This window comes from Toxorhynchites rutilus, chromosome 3, assembly GCF_029784135.1.
Source record: "Toxorhynchites rutilus septentrionalis strain SRP chromosome 3, ASM2978413v1, whole genome shotgun sequence".
In the NCBI taxonomy this organism is placed as follows: domain Eukaryota; kingdom Metazoa; phylum Arthropoda; class Insecta; order Diptera; family Culicidae; genus Toxorhynchites; species Toxorhynchites rutilus.
In genome coordinates, this window is record NC_073746.1 from 235,788,729 (window position 1) to 235,800,361 (window position 11,633).

Here is an 11,633-nt window from a genome sequence, read left to right on the forward strand (position 1 = left end):
CGTAAATTCCAAAAACCGCGTAAAAAAAGCCGCGTAAAATAAAACCGCGTAAAAAGCGACTTCAGTGTATATGTTTTCAGCATGGTTGTATGTGTTCCATGCATACTTTTCGGCGCAGTGCTCCGTACAGCGGTAGCACTTCAACGGAGGACACTGCCGTCTGAGCCATAAAAATATTACACATATTTCAACCAAAAATATTCCACCATGACAATTGAAAATTTTCGGAAAACTTTGAAGGAGAAAGGGAAAATTCGGAAAATTAAATTCCCATATGTTCTTCAATTACATAGTGACAAGTGTTGTTAGTCCATTTGATGTTTGCGCTAGCGAAATTGATCTTTGTTCGAAACTGGAAATGGAATTTAATGTGATGAAACGCACTCCTATATCTTCTTCTATCTACACCAAAAAAAAAACGATCGCCGGATGTGTTGATAAGAGCAGAACTCGAGGAAGAAATTGTCCGATTTAGGGCTGTCTTTATTCTATCATATTTTCTGTATAAAACATTTATTCCATGTAACGGAGAAACATGTTATTTGCAAGTGGTCGAAAAATCTTGAACGAGAATTATGTCTGAAAATAATCTGATATTATAATGATGAGTTTCGTTAGCAATACTAGGAATTATATAGTAAAAGGTAAATTTAACGGGGTCGAATAGAAGATCAATTTATGAACAGTTTTGCGATTGGACCCATGAACTATGAGAGTAAGAAAACGTGAATGTTTGAAGGTATTGATAACAAAAAACAAATTTTGGGCGGGACGAAGTTTACCGGGTCAGCTAGTTCATTATAAATGCTTTTATGATCAGCAGCACCAAGCGATACTGCGGCGTAAAAGTCGTCATGTACCTCAATGTTGCTTTGTTCAAATGTAAGAAATTTCACACACTGAAAAAACTGTATCAATCTGTACTTTTTGACGAAAATCTGTACTCTGTATCGTACAGAATCTGTACATTTCCAGATAAATCTGTACGTGTGGCAACACTGCTTGTATCCAGTTTAAAAAATACCTGTCGAGCAATTTTACAAGATATATAGTTTAGACAGGACAATTTGATCTCATATTTAATAGTTTCCAAAAAAAACCATCCCCAACGCATTATCATCGATCATCAAAATGAGCTATCGGTTCATCAGTTAGCTCTCTTGCTCTCAATCCAAAGCAGAACACTTTTCTGAATGGATAAGAATGGTGTATTCAACTATCTGGCCAATATTTGCTATCCGGCTGGATACCGAATATTAGAAAAATTCAATAATTTCTCATTAACACAAAGTAAATCATAAATTTTTAAATAAAACAAAACTGAATTAAATTTCAAATCAATTTTATCTCCTTCAAAATATGATCCATCTGAAGCACACACATGTGCCCAGTCCTCCATGCATCCCTGGCAGGGCGACGAAGGAATGACCTTTAGTTCTTTCGTCGCATTCTCTTTGATCTCCTCGATCGACTGAAATTTCTTTCCAGGAAGTGGCAACTTCAACGGGGCCATATCAGGTGAATACGGTAGTGAAATATAAACTCTAGCCTCACCAATTGGTGGTACTGCTTAGAGCTTAATGACCACCAAATGTAGGAATCGTGATTGCGAAAGATTTGAATTTTTTCACATAACTGTTGATTTCTTCAGCAATGGGATTTTTCCCCAACGCGACTCTGACTTTTATTTTCATTTGCCACTTAGTTGAAACAGTCCTAAAAGGTGTATTGAGCTTCGCGTGTAACGTTTGATTCAGATGCATCTCTTTTGATTCGTTGAACAGATGTTGAAGACGACGATGAGCTGCTACTCTCGGAAGATTCGTCGTGAGATATTATTATATAAACAAAAAAGGATTTTTGTCTGGCTATTTTCATCTCGAGAACTCCTGAATAATCTGGCTTAAAACTCGGGTTCAAAAATGTTACATTTAGGTAACTTGGATCTTCCCCTAAGTAGTCAGTGTTGAAAAAAAATTATCTTCGCTAAGTTCAAATGCATCGATTTTCAGGATAATTTGCATCGAAAACCTATATATTCCAAAACGAAAATCAAAATGACAGATCCAGACAACCAGTGAATATGAGCAAATGAACTTTTGTTCTCCAATATGTTTTGAAGATTATTTTTCCACCCAGTGTCATTTTCAGTTGTTGTTTACTTTTAACCTGAGACAGCCGTGTGCGGTTGATTTTTATTTATGCCGTTGTTATCTTCTCGCCAAACAAAATCATGCAAGATTTCTTGCAAAGTACGTTTCATCGAACTATGACGTTTTTGTTCTATAAAATCATATTCGTTACTCATGAATATTTGTTGATATTCTAAGACACTGGTCTAAATAGTTGAAATGACTTCCTAAATCAGGGAATAAATGTGCTCTCATGCAAGGTAGGTTCGATGTTCTATGTACAGTTTTATTTAAATACTTTTTTATGCAGCAACATGAGAAATTATCTTGGATATACAGGAGAAGTCAGAACTTGTAATGTTTGTTATTTCTTCAAACGGTTTCAGAAGCCTAACGCAATGCTCCATAAAGCACCACGTTTGTGTCCTTGAATTAGTGAGTATGTAGCCGCATACGATACTTTGTAGTGATGTATGTAAACCCTCTCTCAGATTATCATCCATAAAGATACTTCTAAGTTTTTTAATCTTAAATGAAAATAATTGTTTTTTGACGTAGGAAAAGACGTATGAAAGACGTATCATTTCTATACCGGGGTGTAAAATCAAAGTTTCGAAAACGAAAGCGTTACGCCGGAGACCGAGATTTTGAGCCTTAATAGCTCCTAAACAACCGAGCGAAATAGTACGATAAACACTTCGTTCGAAAGATAAAATGTCTACACGTTATATACTTGTTACTTTTTCATCCAAAAACTTGTTTCAATAGCCTTAAAATTTGGTTTATTGGAAATGGAATACAAATCATATCACAATACAAGCAACGTATTATGTATTATACAACTTTCGTGTCAATGTGAACTTTTGATGAATACTGTGCCTTCAACGTAACGCTCTCGTTTTCGAAGTCTCCCAAATATTCATTTATTCATTCATTCAGAATTGATTCAGATGCAACTAAAAACAAATGATCACTAAATCAACGATAGGCCTACGTCACCCTTGCGGTTCTACCACAGATATAACCCACTTCCTGTATTTTATCCAAAAAAATATATTTTTAATGAGGCTCATATGGCGTCAGCCTGACGGGGCCGAGAGTTCAATATTTCGACAATGTTTGCCTTGCAACTGTGTTAGTAATATGTAACCGATTACTCGCGGTTGGCTCGAGTTTAGTATGTATATGTTCTCATGATTAAGATGTTGCAGTCGGCAATGCTCTGTACGTGTGCCCGACACGGGATTCCTATTGGGATGCAACTGACCATTAATCAGCAACGCCCCCCTAATTTGTACCCTATATCTAGCGTGGTGCGCCTTTCTCGACTCGAGGAATCCAGGATAGAACGGTCACTAGCCGGCAGAATCATCAGCTCGTGTAGAGTTGCCATGAGCAGTACAATCCTCAGTTCTTGGTGAATGATGCACCAACCTTCGGCCCGTGTTTCTGTAAAGAGTATGTGTATGTATTGCCGCGACTAAGTTAAAGTTTATCGATCGGATAGGAGGGATATGATACAGGGATACAACGGAGGAAACATCATTTTACGTCGACATCGGCGTTTCTGAGGAACAGGTATAGATGGAGCAGAAGATCAGAATCACGGCTACCTAAGATATCCCAGACGGGGATATCCGATTGTCTGCCTTGTGCCCTCAATGCTCTGGAGAGCTGAGAGTGGGAATCATGGAACCGGATATACGACCAGACAACATGCTCGATGTCGTGGTAGCCATCGCCATCATATGCAATATTAACACTTTGACGGCCATGAGTGCCGTACTGCACTCAAAAATTATTCCGCTGGGGCCATGAGTGCAGCACTGCACACGCGAAATCTTCCAAAATTTCAAACGTGAGCGCTACAGCACACTTTTTACGTTTTTTTTTTTATTATTTTCGCTTATTTTTCGTCGGCCTATTTCCGCCACTTCAGTGCCATTCATCGACATCAGGGAGGCGACTCCACCTATTCCTACCTATCAAACTCAACAACTCATGAGCCGGGCCAACTTCTTTTACTTCCCCTCCGAAGGAAGACGTAACCAGAGATTTTTCGCGTCAGAAAAATCCCAACGACGCCAGCTGAGTTTGAACCCACGCCGATCGGATTGTGAGGCTATTACGCTAACCACAGAACCACTGGCGCTGTCCACTTTTTACGTTAAAACTAATGTGTTTTTCGTTTTCTACTGGCCTTAATACATAGAAGGACACTTCGATCTCATAGTTTGGCATAACTGCTTGTATTATTCTACCAATTACAATTTATCACTGCCCGAAATGCTCCGAAAAGTTTTTATGTCTGGATTATTTGAATAGAAGACATTTTACGAGTTTGAAATAATGTTATAAAAAATGTAATTTAGAAAAAGCAAATTTTATAATGATTTTCATCGATATTTTAGACGGCGCCAGTGGTTGTATGGTTAGCGTAACAGCCTCACAATCCGATCGGCCTGGGTTCAATCCCAGCTGGCGTCGTTGGGATTTTCTGAGGCGAAAAATCTCTGGTTACGTCTTCCTTCGGAGCGGAAGTAAAAAGAAGTTGGCCCGGCTCATGAGTTGTTGAGTCTGATAGGTAGGAACAGGTGGAGTCGCCTCCCTGATGTCGGTGATTGGCACTAAAGTGGCGGAAATAGGCCGACGAAAAATAAGCGAAGATAAAAAAAAAAAAAAAAATCGATATTTTACTCGTTTACCGGGTTTTTACTCTTATATGGCAGGCGGGGAACAAATTTTATACCAGATGGGTTCCTGCACCATCTAGTAGAAGAAAGAACTTATGGACCCTCCAGGTTTTTACGAACTTTTTGGCCAAAACACCATGGCCGTCAAAGTGTTAATTGATGTTCTTTGCTAATTTGAATTCCTAGTACCTATTTTTTCGATAATCATTCAAATTATTTCAATATATCCATAAAAATCTCACTATTGTAATACAAAATATTTATCAGAAATAATCAGAATCAGAAGTTTATTTCTTCCTAAAATGTAATCCTTTATTTGTTACATGCAGTTTCGTATTCACAAATAAAGAGCTGAATATCTGGCCCTCTGGCCTAGAACCATACCGGATATCCTGTATCCAGTATCCAGCCAATCTGCTATCCGTTTCAACACTAATTGTAAGTCACGAGGGTCTGGTATACGGATTGCGAGAAAAAAAAAATTCTTATGTATCTCGTTAAAATTATCAGAAGCTGAAATAAGGGACTAAAAAGAGGTTCAAACACGTAAAAAAGATATTCCAGCATAAAAACAATACAGAAATCATTAAACTATCCATCTAAAAAGTCGTGTACACCAGTGGCCAAAAAGTAAAAAAAACAAAAACAAAAATGACCAAAACAAAAGACAACGGGCCTACCACTCACTAACAAATTCCTGGAAGATCTATTGGTTTACTATGGAACTCGCTGTCGCTTGTAATCCGCACCGCACCGCGATAATTGGGGTTATACTGTATTTGTGAATTGAATGGACGACACGAAAGAACTTGAAGAACCGGTTAGCTGTCTATAAACAAAATATTTATCAAATTATTTATTATAAGGCGATACAATATTTTTATAGGAATGGAAACAAGAGTATCGAACCATGTAATTGTTTTATGTTGTAAATTATTTATAGTATTAGATATAAGCTGGTAGGACAGTTTCGAGAATCCAAACAATATTGCAGAAAGTGCTGTGAATTGTTGTGTCTGTAACTTTTTTTTCGGAAATGTTTATGTCAATAAAACAAAACTAAAAACAACAAGAATGAGAGGCAAATTACTGAACACTGAGAATGTAAGCTCTTATATTGAGAAAAAAATGTTTCGCCTATCTCCATCCGATTGCAGAGAGTAACATGACTTTTGTTAATGAAATAGAAATGTACCAGTAGAATTTTTCGTGTATATTGTGATCGAATATGCAGATAAACTGCAGACTATTTAAATGTTCGAACAGATGCCCTAATTAAATCTTATTGTATAGTGGAAATATTGACATCATGTCCAATAAAATATTCTGAGTCGGTACAGGAATCAACCAAGGACCCTATGCTCTAATCCTCCAAATTCAATCTGAATCATAACTTTACAGATAACTGTATTCGAAATGTTGTTACAGACGTATTATTTTTTTACAATTTAATCCTAAATCGCCAGAATATCAGTAGACGCTATTTGCTCAAGAAAAAAATATACAAACCTGTTTCGGTGTTGGCCAAACGTATCCACTCCTTTCAGGCCTTCCCGCATATAAAATCCTCAATACGTAAACTCAACAATCAATTTCCAGCGAATTCATTCCGACAGCAGGCAACACTTCTTATTGTAAAAGGACACACAACCGTGCCGTAATAACATGCACGCAAACATTCGCTTATTCGGTCGTTCCGATTGCACAAACACTTCAGCTTGTAATGGGAACTCGCGAGAGAATCATCGAAACGAGCTCCGGTTGCATACACATTACACACCATGGCCGGAGCGCAGCATAGCAGCCAGCATCGACTAAAGGGAGACACACACCGCACACAAGAAATAAAGGTGATGTGGTGAGCGACTTTTGCTTTTTATTCTTCTTCTTCGGCTTCCTCCCTACAACGGCGACGGCGACGACTTCGGGAATAATGGTCGCAAAGATTGAGACCGACCAAACAAAGGGTACACTTTTCAAAATCACTTTTCTAGCACTTGCGTATCACTAATCCGATTGATTTCGGGTGAAAGTGAGAAATGGCTTCCGAACGTACAAATTTCCGACGCACTCGATGGTGAAAGTTACACTTTCGGGCGGAATTTTTCGATTCGAAATTTACATCACGGCGGAGCACGAAATCGCGACCGTCAGCTCTGGCTAGTGGATGGCTTTAGTTTTGCCTGTTCTCTCCGCAACCGTTCGCTGGCCTAATCGGTCATACAGAAAGGTACGAGGGAACTCACTCTCCCCCACCGTTCCACTCACGCTCTTACCTGTGCACTGTCTTACAATGTTGAGTGGTGTCAAATCTACTGGAAGATACGATATGTGAGTGACGAGTGGGCAACGAAACCGCATTTGGCCCAAACATTCCTCTCCGACTCCCTGTGGGTGAACAACTTTGTGATTGAATATTATTTTGAATCGTATGAATATTTCTAATATAAATTTATAATTTTAATTCCAATCGTTGTGATAGGTCTATGACCATTTTCTCCATATCCAGTCGTCAAAATAGTTCTAAGCTTTTGTAACATAGCTCCTTAAAAATAAAAGTATTTCGCGGACTTTGAGCAAATATTTAAAAAATACTTATGAGAAAGTTATTTAATCGTTGTATAGCAAGAAGGGTGCACCCGTGGCCGAGTGGTTAGCGTCTCACATTATCATGCCGGGTGTGCGGGTTCGATTCCCGTTCTGGCCGGAGGATTTTTCGTCAAATAAATTTCCTCAGACTTGCACTGTGGTCACGCGTATTCTAGAGCTTGCCCCTCGGAATACATTCAAGGCGTGTTATTTGGCTTAAGAAATCTCAACTAAGTATTAATGAATGACGCTAGTTAATGCATATGTTGAGACGGCAAAAGTTCCACAGGGAACGTTAACGCCATACATAGACGCGTGTCACAGCCTGCAGACACGCTTTTGAAAGATACTAACATACAGAAATCTCGATTGTTTCTACTTTATGGAAAAGTTTTGCAGATAGTAGGGTGGCACAAAAATTAATACATAACTTAATACTATTACTAACGACGCAAGTAATACTACTGTAAATGATTTTGGTTTGTCAACTTTTTTGGTTGCTCTAGTTCAGCTCACCTGTGTCAAATTTGGTATTCAAATGTTTCCAAACATATGAATGAAATTGTCGTTTTTCATGATTTACAGTAGTTTTATAGATTTTTTTACGGATTCACATGTATTAAAGGTTTATAAAGTCCACCACACCACCACATGTATTAAAGGTTTATATGTCCATTGGTGTCAATGTACCTCTCATTTGAGCTAACTTTTAATCAACCACCAGATGATTATTTAGTACGTATTCAAACCTTTTCTGGATTATAATACTTACAAATATTGTAAACATCATGCTTGCACACCATTTGTATCAGATTTATATATTTAAATCATGTAATTAATGCATCTCGATGACCTCAATTCTGATCATGGTCTGTTCGATGCACTGATGTTGGTTTGTCTACATGATTACTATGGCAGCCGCAGTAAGAAATGCAACATCTACCTGAAAATTCAATGTTTTTCATTCAAAAATGGGGATTTCCAGAACCGGACAAACCATGATCATAATTTCTCTTTGAAGAAAATTGTTAACAAACTCAAAAATTCGGATGGTTTGAACACTTTTTGGTGTTATTGGCAACTAGAAACTTGGCGAACTGCTGCAGCCTTGTTCGACTACAACAGTCGCAGCGATATCATTCTTCGATATTTATTCATTTGTGTTCAATCTTTGATGATATCATACAGACTTATCTTAACCTATATTACATATTTGAGTCTACAAATGAAAAATTGTCTGGTAAATGTGCGAAATGTGCAGAAACAAAGAAGGAGGCATCTTGACGAACGAACGCGAGGTGCACGAAAGGCGGATTCAGCACCACGATGAATACCTAAACAGCGCACAGAGGAGACCAAAACAGCGTCGAAGAGGAGAAAACTACACCGGTGCAATGAACAACGAAGACGTAAAAGTAAGGAAGCTATTAACCAGCTGAAGAACCGCAAGACAGCTGGTAAGGATGGCCTCAAAGCCGAGCTCTTTTAGGAAAGTCCGAGAAAACTTATACAGTGTATGCACCGGCTGATAGTCAGGATCTGAGAAACAGAACAGCTACCGGAGGAGTGGAAAAAGGGGTGTAACGAGAACTCATTTTTCTTTTATTGTTTCCGTTTTAATTTTCTAAACTCGCAAGATGGAGCTTTAGATTATCCGCCATCATGCTAAAAGTGACCGTTGCCACAGTAGTCACACACCTGCCCAGTTCCATCCGTGGAGCTTGCTGATTGCCTGTGGCAGCGTTCTTTGTTATCATCCTTCATCTGATAAACGGAAATCTTTTTCTCTTCTCGATCTATTCCTCCAGCTTCATGTAACACCTCGTGGTGGATCTTTTTGCTGAATCCTGCACGGCCTCCTCGAGACTGCTTGAGAACATGCCACTCCGCTCTACGACGCCACATTTTCGTATGAATTGCGCCACTTGCCGTTTCAGTACTTTTGGCCCTTTCCAGCACCGTGTACAAAAGAAAATTACCGCACTAGCAAACCAATTACGTTAGAAAAAAACGTTTTCTTTTAATTTTCTGCTCTCAACAGAGAATCAAACACGTTGCCCAAAACGCTAAACCATGCTTCTATTTTTTTCTTATATGAACCCACTTCCGACATCCAACGCCAGCGAATTACACCACCAGAAATGTGATCCAATATCTCCGGGATGCTTTCGAAACCACACTATAATGAAATTATCCCGATACATACGACCGCACTTTTCCGTATTTGATTATTCGCGTCTTTGAGATTTTTTCCACAAGAAAGTGCCCCACGATCTAATGGTCGCCGATCTTGCAAGCAGCTAATTCTGACCAACAGTTGCGAAGCTCAGTTGTCTACCAAGGTTTTCTGCTAACGTTGCTTAAGTTACGACGACGGCGCGGAACATATGAGCGAATAATTTCGTTCAGGTTTTTGTGAAACGGGAGTACATTTGCTTTAATATACTGCATAGCTGCATAGCTAAGGAACCGAGCCTTAAGTTTTGTGAGCAATACAAAATAAATCTAGTTTCAAGAGCATGACGATTCATACTTATTTGGTTATTATTAACCAGAGTGCCCATTTCAACGCAAAAACGCCAAAGACCTCTCCAGTCGAATGCATCGCATTCACATTAACACATACACACACACACACACACACACACACACAAACACACACACACTAACAAGAAAAGCTTTCAGCAATCTTTAGAAATAAGAATTCATTCATTCATTGAGAATTGATTCAGATGCAATTTCAAACAAATGATTACAGAGCCAGCGGTAGTCCTACGTCTATCTTGCGGTTATTTCACAGATATAACCCAAGGCGCCTAGAAGTATATCCTAAGGTGGGCCAACTTGCTAAAACCAAGGCGCTTGTATAAATGTATGACTAATGTATGTATATATAGAGGCGCCTTGGCTAAAACCATTCTTCAGCCATCTTGGAAGTCTACTGTGTTTTGTTTGTAAACAAAACACAATACGCTAGTGCCGAAGCTCGCTCCTGATCAGTCTGTCTCTTTCACGTGTAACAGGATCACTGGACCACCTACAACCCGATACACATGCCCTTATGGCAACAAAATTCTAGCAAGTGCGTCACGCTGTGCAACCAAAATAAACATGCGAACCATGTCGTAAATTCAGGCCAAGGTTCCGATGGTTATTTATTGCATAATATGACGCGCTGACCATTAACTTCCTTTGTTTACTTTTGCACTTCTTCGCTAGCTTCGCTAGCGTGAATTTAATGACAAACACATGCTTGCGCAAATGCGCAAACGTTTCCTATTTATGCTTTCGATTCCGGTTGACATCTTTTCGGACACATGTGTTATGTGTTTTACTACAATTCGCCTGACCACGCATAATAATAGAATTTAGGTTGTAGCTAGTTGTAAGAAATAAACGAATTGAATAAAAGGGAGTCTGACCCAGTTGGGCGGACTCAGTATGAACGCGTACGTGAAAGTCTTTTCATATAACCGAAAGAGACTACTGGGTGTCCACATGGCGATCCTGCGACCTGCGACATGGCGACCGTGACAGGACTAGTGTGATCTGTGCGGTACTAAGGGTGAGCCGGAAAGTGTTGTTGTGCGACTGAACAGAAACCAATTAAGCAAATTAAGGTGCAAACAGTGATCTACAAATTTATTTCTCTCGAAAGAATAAAGTGAGTGATAGACGTTGGTCAAAGATTGTAGTGAAAGAAGAAGAAAATTCCGACAATGAATCGCTTGTTCCGGATTGATTGAACAATAAAGACATGCTGTCGAGCATATACAGCAAAGTGGAAAGCATGTTGAAGGAAAATGATTCCTGCACGGAGTCGGTTGGAGAAGCTCATTTGTTTGTGCCATCGTTGTCTGCTGAGAAGTTTGATTCACGATCGATGTTTACGTTGAACTGCAAGTGCTCTAATCCTTAAAGAGTCATCAACTGAACAAACCTATCCTTACATCAGAACCACCGAGCCGTCGGGGCCCAGCGCGAGACAAAAAGACAAAAAAATTATTTTAGCTGGTGCTGGTGAAAAAACAAAGAGAGTGATTTGTGATTTGTGAGTGCTGATAAATGAGACGCATGACAGAATCAGCGAATCGATATTGAAAGCAGCAAAACAGGTGCGCGAGGGCATGACGCTAAAACACACCACTGGGTAGCCTCAACGGTCAGCAAGGCATTCCCATTTAAAGAGGCGTTCCCGCAATACAGTGATTCCGTTGGT

At 39.3% G+C, this 11,633-nt stretch overlaps 1 protein-coding gene across 6 annotated transcripts in view; it reads right to left on the reverse strand.

Moving 5' to 3' along the window:
- LOC129777880 (latrophilin Cirl) overlaps positions 1-6,998 on the reverse strand; it is a 134,088-nt gene extending 127,090 nt beyond the window's left edge. For all 6 annotated transcript variants that reach the window (XR_008743312.1, XR_008743313.1, XR_008743311.1 and 3 more), the window contains exon 1: positions 6,335-6,998. The gene's annotated coding sequence lies outside the window, so the exon portion shown is untranslated. The remainder of the gene's footprint in view (positions 1-6,334) is intronic.
- Positions 6,999-11,633: the final 4,635 nt, after the last annotated feature.